Source organism: Cupressus sempervirens, chromosome 6 (assembly GCF_028749045.1).
Source record: "Cupressus sempervirens isolate cs-2001-9-10 chromosome 6, ASM2874904v1, whole genome shotgun sequence".
Lineage (NCBI taxonomy): Eukaryota > Viridiplantae > Streptophyta > Pinopsida > Cupressales > Cupressaceae > Cupressus > Cupressus sempervirens.
In genome coordinates, this window is record NC_143123.1 from 256,721,886 (window position 1) to 256,729,783 (window position 7,898).

Genomic DNA, 7,898 nt, shown 5'->3' on the forward strand with positions numbered 1-7,898 from the left:
CCTACTCTAAGGTTTCCTAATTTCAATCAATTGTTTGTGGTGGAATGTGATGCTAGTAAGCTAGTCATTGGGGTAGTTCTAAGCCAAGAGGAGCATCCTATGGCATTCTTCTCAGAGAAGCTAAATGAGGCCAAAAAAAGGTAATCCACTTATGATATGGAGTTATATGCAATGGTGCAAGCCTTGAATAAGTGGAGGCATTACCTCCTTCAAAAGGAATTTTTGGTTTATATAGATAATCATGCCCTTACTTTTTTAAACGAGCAAGAGAAATTGAATCAAAGATATCTCAAATAGGTGGAATACTTGCAAGCATTAACCTTTGTGATCAAACACAAGAAAGGTGTGAGAAACAAGGTTGATGATGCTCTTAGTAAAAGAGTTCTACCCATCCAAGAGATTTAGTTGCAAAGTGTGGTAATTAAGGATCTAAGTGAACTCTACAAAGAGGACAAGGTATGTATGGAATTTCAATAAGGTTTTAAAACTAATTTCACTATGTATATGTTGTAGGAGGGTTTGTTTTTTAAGGGACATCTATTGTGCATTCCTTAGTGTTCTATGATGGAGAATATCCTCAAGGAAAAGCATCAAGGTAACTTGAGAGGATATTTTGGGATAGACAAAATATTGGTTTAGGTTTCTAGGTACTATCATTAGCCTAGGTTGTAGACTAATGTAAGGAAGTTTATGGAGCAATTCCATGTACCTCAGAGAGCTAAAGGACATAGTAGTAATGCAAGATTATACCAACCACTCACCATATCATAGAGACCATGGGAGTACTTGAGTATGGACTTTTTTAATGGAATTCCTCGAACACCTAGAGGACATGCCAATGTATTTGTGGTTGTAGACCATTTAAGCAAGATGACACACTTCATTCTATGCAAAAAAAAAAAAAAATGATGCTTCACATATTGTAGGATTGTTCTTTAGGTAAATAGTGAGGATCCATGGTTTGCTACTTAACATTATGAGTGATAGGGACACTAAATTCATGGGGCACTTTTGGAGGACTCTTTGTAATATGTTGGGGACTAATTTGTCATTCTCTTCAGCTTACCATCCTCAATCTGATGGGAAACATAGGTGGTGAATAGATCTTTGGGAAATCTATTGAGGTGATTAACCAAACAACATGGTAAATCATGGGATCATGTTATAGAACAATAATTTTTTCTTATAATGACTCCATCAATAGGAGCACTGGAAAGAGCCCATTTGAAGTAGTATATGGAGCTCACCCTAGGGTAATCTTGGAGTTGAGGGATATCAGCCTACATGAAAAAAGAGTGCACAAGGGGAGTCATTTGCTAAATTGATGAAGGAGCTACATGACCAAGTGAGGAAGACATTGAAAAACCAAGTGGACAAGTATAAATCAAGGGTACGTAAGACAAGGAGGGATTTGCAATTCAAAGTGGGGGATTTAGGGCTTGCCTACCTCAGAAAGGAAAGGCTACCAAAAGGTCATCCAATTAAGATGTTGATGAAAATGATAGGGCCTTTGAAAATCCTACACAAGTATGGAAACAATGCCTATGAAGTAGAACTTCCTCCAAACATTGGCATATCTCCTATTTTCAATGTGTGTAATTTATTTCCATAGAAGGGAACTCATGCATCTGTTGATCACCATACTCTAACAAATGTGGAAAGTGTTGATTGGGCACAAGACTTACCCTCACCTCAACCTTTACACTTAGAATGTATTGTGGATTCTAAGGTGATCAAGAAGACTAGGAAGGGTACCTACAAGAACTACTTGGTGAAATGGAAGGGACTACCAGATGCTGAGGTCACTTGGATGACTGAAGTAGACATTTTGAAACATGGGGTCACCATTGAAGACCTCCTAACTCAAGGGACTTGAGTTCTTTTTCCTAGCAGAGTATGGTGTAGGGAAACTCACTAAAATTGAGTTTTTGGTGTGATTAGAGGTTGGTTAGGTGTGAGTGTATATTTAATAAATTCTACATATCCTTGGAAGATAACTACTCCAATTGTAAGAGCTAAAATGTTTAGTAGGTTTTAATCATTGAACCAAAGTTGCTAAATAGGGAAAATATGGGAAGGGATGAGTAACTAGGGTATTTGATTAGCCAAATAGGTCCTAGGTATTCTATTTAAGGTCCTATTATGGTTCTAGGTTGATCCATTTGGCCACAAAGTCTTGTGAGCAAAAAGTTGCTCCAAAATTGTAAAATTGCAAAAAAGTTGCTTGAGCAACTTTTGCAATTTTTGCAAGAAAGTGCATTATCAATTTTGGAGGTTGTAACTACCCATGATTGGGTATATGAGAAGGGTAGATGATATTTTTAAGGGTTGGAAGAATTACCAATAAGTTTTACATGTGAGACAGTATTGTATTGACTTTTCTGCAGGGTTTCTTTGTGTTTTCATGCAATAGTAAGGCCTTGTATGGATTGACACAGTAGATCTAATTAATATTTTTGGTAGATTTTTTTTACTGGTTTTTTTCCATATTCATTTAGTTACTGGAGTGCTAGGGTTTTCAAGTTACAAGTTTTGTTTGTTGTTTGGCCTGTGTATCAGTTCGCAATGTTGTTTGCACAAAAATGCCTCTAACCTGATCACCCATGATGGAAAAAGCATGAAACCAAGGAAGATGATAGGTTAGAAAATTTAAATATTTTTTTGTTTTTGTTTTGCATTTTTTTTTTGGGATTCCAAGTCAAAAACTAAAGCCCTAGGCTAACTGTTAGGAATTAGTGAGCTAGGATAGTTTTATAAGTATCAATGCAAGGCACACCCATGATCATGGTGAGTAATCACATAAAAATGGTCACCTAGACTATTAGCACCCTTCTCAACATTTTGGCTAAATTAATTTAATCATTTACCTAGACCAAATTGCTAATAATCAATTTATTTGATTATAAGCTATAGTTTGACTATGCTATCCTAAGTTCATTATTTGATTAAAAGAACATGTCCCCTTTTAATTAAATAAAATACCCCATTCTTTTAACCTACTTAAAGTGCACACATAAAGTCCTTTTTCTATTTTGCAATTAAAAGAAAAGGCATTCTGACTTTTGTCTTATATGACAAGTCAACTTATATTCTATTGGTTGACTTGTGTGTGCACATGGATCACTCCTCTTTTCAAATTCCACCGTTGATCATCCACCATCTTCATCTTGATCTAAACCATCCATACAACTTTAAAAGGGAGAGAGCTTTCCCCCTCAAAGAATCCACCCTCATTTTGAATATTGTTGTGCTGCAGGTTTTCTAACAGGTTTCTTTGGAGCTTTGTGGAGAACTTCTCTTTCTTGTCTACATTCTCTCATCCATGGCATTCTAGCTTAGCTTAGCTTTCATTTTTACATTTAGCTTAAATCATATAGTCTAATAGTTGGATTGTAACACTCTCAATCATGCTTAGAATAGCTACACTTTGCACCTCATTCTAGCTTAATCTTCATTTGCATTTCATTCTTGAGGAACTCATTGTAGACACTTGCATTCTTGCTCTTGTCTCAAAGAACCTCCCATTGCATGGTTTAATAGCAAGAAGTGTATCTCTAAGGCTCGACTGAGAGCCTTCAAAATTGAAACATACCTTCTTGCACTTCATGGATAGGGAGCTCTAAGCTAGCATTCAAACATTTCAAACTCATGGAATCATTTGGATAGAAGGGTTTAGAGTGGGACATTTTCGAGTGTACAACTGTTAGGAATCAGTGAGCTAGGATAGTTTTATAAATATCAATGCAAGGCACCACCATGATCATGGTGAGGTGAACTAGTGCCATTCCTACAAGTCCTAGGATGTTAGGTTGAATGTGAAAAAGGAATGGAGGCTTAATTTGAAGCTAGAGGAGTTAGAGGGATTTTTGTTTACTAACTGGACATAGGCCTAATGTTAAGGCTAAAAATTAGGGCTGGATACTAATTGGGGTTATGGGTGTCATAGAGCCTTGCAAGTTTGGATTTTTGGTGTTATATGAGATAGCTACTAGATTCCTAAGATGGTTTTAGGGATTATTTGGAGAAAATTGAAGAACGGGAGCAAAATAGGGTCATTAGACCTAATAGGAAATAGGTCTATTTTTCCTATGTGAAGTGTTTAGAACTTCTTGGTGTTTTTTTGTGACCAAAAGTGGCAAGTGAGGCCAAGAAGGCTATGGGGTGTATCTTCATGGTTAGTACACTCTAAGGTAGTGGAAGGTTAAGATCCTAAGTTGGGGTTAGGGTTATAGGAGGAGGACTAGTTGGACTAGTGCCTTAGAAGGGAGTTGAGTCCACATCAAACCAACTATACCTAGGAGGAAGTTGGTGGAGAATCCTTGGAGGCTTGATTCCACATCAAATTGTTTGATTTATAGGTGCCAATACCTTCCTAATTTATGAACTATACTATATAGGATTTCAACAGTATATTTTTGAGATCTCAACTTGGCCATTCCCTTGAGGGTAGTATATAGAGGGCCAATGTTGTTTAATCTTGAATTTCTTGCATATTTTCTTGAGGTCCTTATTTTTAAACTGCCCTACATTATCATTGACAATAGAGGATGGAATACCATAGCGATAGATGATATGGTTGAGTATGAATAAGGAAAAATGTTTTCCTATAGCAATAGATAATGGAATAAATTCAACCCATTCCATAATGTACTCAGTCACTATGATGATAAACTTATGTCCACTAGATGAGCTTGGGTGAATCTTACTAACCAAATCAAAGGACCGTTGTTGTAAAGGCCAATATGTGACAATAGGAATAAGTTCACACCTAGGAGCATGAATTAGGTTGCTATGTAATTGAGACCTCTTGCATGATTTGGTGTACTATATAGCATTAGCATGCTTAGTGTACCCCAAAAATATCATCATAGACTTCGAATAACACCTTTTCAAATCTTCTATCTCTAGGCACCTAAGAAGCATTTCATCTAGACCATTTCTATATAAGTCACTAGAGACAATGGTATAGTGTGAGGCATTACAAGTGAGTTGGAATTTTTTATTGCATGTGAGGTTTTCAAAAATAATTTGGTCATGCAGGTAGGAAATGATAGTGGATTAGTGAGAGGAGTACTAGATGACAATAGTGAAAATTACATGATTGTCAGGGGAGTCATAGGAAAGGTTTCATAATTCTTCCACTAGGAACTCAAAGTGAGACTTGTGTTCTTGTAGTTGTAATATGGATGCTAAGGTGGCCATAACATTTGCAACCTTGTTTTTAGTCCTATGAATTTGTGGGAATGTTACAAGTTGGGAGTCTCCATACATGTGCAATTATGTGATGCTCCATTCAAGAGACATTTTAATCCCATTAGTCAAAGCCTTATACTCCACTATACATTGGAGTACTATCTGTAATTAGGAATTAAACTAGTTGATCAACAATTCCTTGTCCTTTAATAGCTTTACATTCAACATACTAAATATAAAATTCGAAAAGAATCATAATCCATTTGGAAAGTCGACTTGTAAGCACAACTTTACTTAAGAGGTATTTTAGAGGATATATTTTTGCAACCAGCTGCATAGTATGTTCAAGCATATAATATCAAAGTTTTTGGGACACCAATACTACTGCTATGCAAGCCTTTTCAATGTTTTTATAATCAACCTCATAGGCCACCTAGGTGTGACTGATATAATAGATGACTATTTTTTCTTTTGCATTCTTATCTTGTTGTGTCAATAGAACTCCTAATGAATTTTTTTTAGCTAAGATATAGAGGATCAAAGGTTTCTCTTGAATTAGAGGTATGAGAATATGAGGTTTTGCAAGGTGTTCCTTGATTTGATTCAAAATTTTCTCACATTCTTCATTCCATGTATAGGCAGTGCCCTTATAAATATTCTTATTGAAAGGTTGTGACCTATCAAAAAGTTGAGAGATGAACCTCCAGATTGACTAAAGACATCCTTGTAGACTCCTTAGTTGAGTAATGTTTCTAGGAGGTGGTATTTGCATGATAACTTGAACCTTTTTGGGATCTACCTCTATGCCCTTAGCCAAGATCATGTATCATATAAACTTTCCCGATGTGAGACCAAATGCACATTTCTTTATATTTAGCCTAAGTTGGAATTATTTGATATGGTCTAGTATCAAACTCAGGTCCGACAAGTGAGTGCTTCTTTATTTAGATTTGGCCAAAGTGTCATCAACATAATATTCCATGTTTTTGTACATCATATCATTGAAGAAAGTGATCATAGCTCTTTGATAGGTTGCACCAACATTTTAAAGCCCAAATGGCATTGCATTCCAACATAAAATTCCCCATGCACAAGTAAAAGCTATTTTCTCCTAGTCTTCTAGAGCTATCTTAATTTGATTATACCTAGAGAAACCATCCATTAGGGAGTACATTTCATAACCTACACTGATGTCCACTATCATATCAATGTTAGGTAGTGGAAAGTAATCTTTTGGGCATGCTTTATTAAGATCCTCAAAATTAGTACATACATGGATAGATTTGTCATGTTTTGACAAAGGTACAATATTGGAGATCTATTTCGCATAGTCAATAGCTCAAATGAAGTTGGAAATTAATAATTTCTCAAGCTTGACTTTAACTAACAATGTCACATGAGGGTACATTTTTCTCAGCTTTTGTTTGATTTTTTTGATGCTAGGAGCTTTTGAGAGATGGTGCATGATTAGTTTTATATCTAGACTGGGTATATCAACATAAGTCCATGCAAAATTGGTTTCTTTTCCTTAAATAACTCTATTAATTGTTCTTTCTCTTTTTTGTATAGGGATTGAGACACATGTATTATCTTAAGAGACTCCTCAACACCTTGATTGGTTGGTGTTATTGGTTCTATCAAAATCGATGACCTGTCTTGAAAATTTCTTAGGAGACTAGAAAGCCTCATCCTCATGTGACTCGAAGAGGTTTCCATCCTTGGATATGTCTTTATTTTTACTATTTTGAATTTTAGATACCACCACAAAGTGGATTTCTCCATCTAAACACTTTTTTTTTCTTTTTTCTCTTTATTTTGTGACCAAGGTACTTGATATATGTCTTTGTCATATTAGTCACTAGCTCACTAGTTCACTAGTACTAGTGACATCACGGGATCAATAACATTTAGATAGTAAGTGATCACATAGTCATTTTGGAAGGATGGTAGCTCTAGTTTTTGATGCTGAACAGACCAATCTATGAGGTCAGGGTGTATGAGAGAAAGGGAGGTGTAAGCTTCGAGATTGTTGACACGAAAGGAATCATCTCTAGTGACAAAAGAAGTTGAGATTATAGGGAAACCTCCAAAGGAATCTAAATCAAGAGGAGGCCTAGAGGGATTAACGTGATCCACTAAAGAAAATTGTGAACCAGACTCATTAGACCCTAGAATAGACTTGTCAACTACATTAGGTTGGGTGATATAGGAATGTATGAAATCCACTTCTAACTCACAAGAAGTATTTGAAAGATACTCTCATTCATAGTCACTAGAACTAGTACTCTAATTTCTTGCTAGCAGTTGAGAAATACTTTCTCTTATTCTACCTCTATTAAGATCTTCATTATCATATTCATTAGCTTCATGTTGTCTAGATGTAGAGACTTTAGCATCATTATTGGTGATCACTGGTTCTTCTTTCCAAAGGAGAAAAGTAGGGGGCATGAAGTCTTCTTGTGTAGCAGAGGTAGAAAAAGGTAGGTCATCATCTCCTAATTCACTAGTCACAAGAGCCTTTCTATCGAACCTTGGCAATTCATCATCTACCCCAAAGCCTAGACCAATAGTATCTTTTCTTTTTCATCTCTTAGTGTGACTTAGGGGTTATAGAAGAGGCTTTTTTAACCATTCATGGATCCTTGGCCATGATAGCCCATGTTTTTCAATAACTTATAGCTTTTTCCATATCATTTGGGAGAAAT